Source organism: Aegilops tauschii, chromosome 5, assembly GCF_002575655.3.
Source record: "Aegilops tauschii subsp. strangulata cultivar AL8/78 chromosome 5, Aet v6.0, whole genome shotgun sequence".
Lineage (NCBI taxonomy): Eukaryota > Viridiplantae > Streptophyta > Magnoliopsida > Poales > Poaceae > Aegilops > Aegilops tauschii.
This window is the reverse complement of record NC_053039.3, coordinates 151,368,736-151,369,741: the sequence shown is the minus strand read 5'-3', so window position 1 is coordinate 151,369,741 and position 1,006 is coordinate 151,368,736.

Here is a 1,006-nt window from a genome sequence, read left to right as displayed (position 1 = left end):
CAAGTGCATATAAATTGGTTGAAAAATCAAATCTGTGTCCTTGGGTGCATGCTTAGGTCCCATGCAAGAAATGGGAATGAATTTCAAACACCAGGGCACCGTTGATTGCCGGCAAAACATTGAGATGCCTGGTTTTTAATTCTAGTAAATCCAAAACTCGTCTGAAATTCATGAAACTTGGCATGCTATCATGGAGCGGAGTCAACATGTCGTGGTACACATTTTGTCCCATTTGGGGCAGGTTTGGGTATATGCTTATTACAAACCGGAGCTTCTCACAACAAGCGTGATGGTTTTCAGTAGGGAACGTCCCACATTTGGGGACGAAACGATATCCATTGCCTCTTATTGCTTTCAATTTTTTTTGCATCTCAACATAGAACAACAGGAGTGTTGTGTGAATTTTTGGGGTCCGTTCGGACATTTTTATTCATTAACTGAGTTTTCAATGCATTTATGTGCGTAATTCAAATTTGAACTAAATGCACATATTCCTGTGCATATAAATTGGTCAAAAAATCAAATATGTGTCCTTGGGTGCATGCTTAGGTCCCATGCAAGAAATGGGAATGAATTTCAAACACCAGGGCACCGTTGATTGACGACAAAACATTGAGATGCCTGGTTTTTAAATTCTAGTAAATCCAAACTCGTCTGAAATTCATGAAACTTGGCATGCTATCACGGAGCGGAACCAACATGTCGTGGTACACATTTTGTCCCATTTGGGGCAGGTTTGGGTATATGCTTCTTACAAACGGAGCTTCTCACAACAGGCGTGATGGCTTTCGGTAGGGAACGTCCCACCTTTGAGGATGAAATGATATCCATTGCCTCTTATTGCTTTCAATTTTTTTTCTCGTGTCAACATAGAACAACAGGAGTGTTGTGTGAATTTTTATGATTTTTTGGGGTTCGTTTGGAAATTTTTATGAATTAACTGAGTTTTCAATGCATTTATGTGCGTAATTCAAATTTGAACTAAATGCACATGTTCCAATGCATA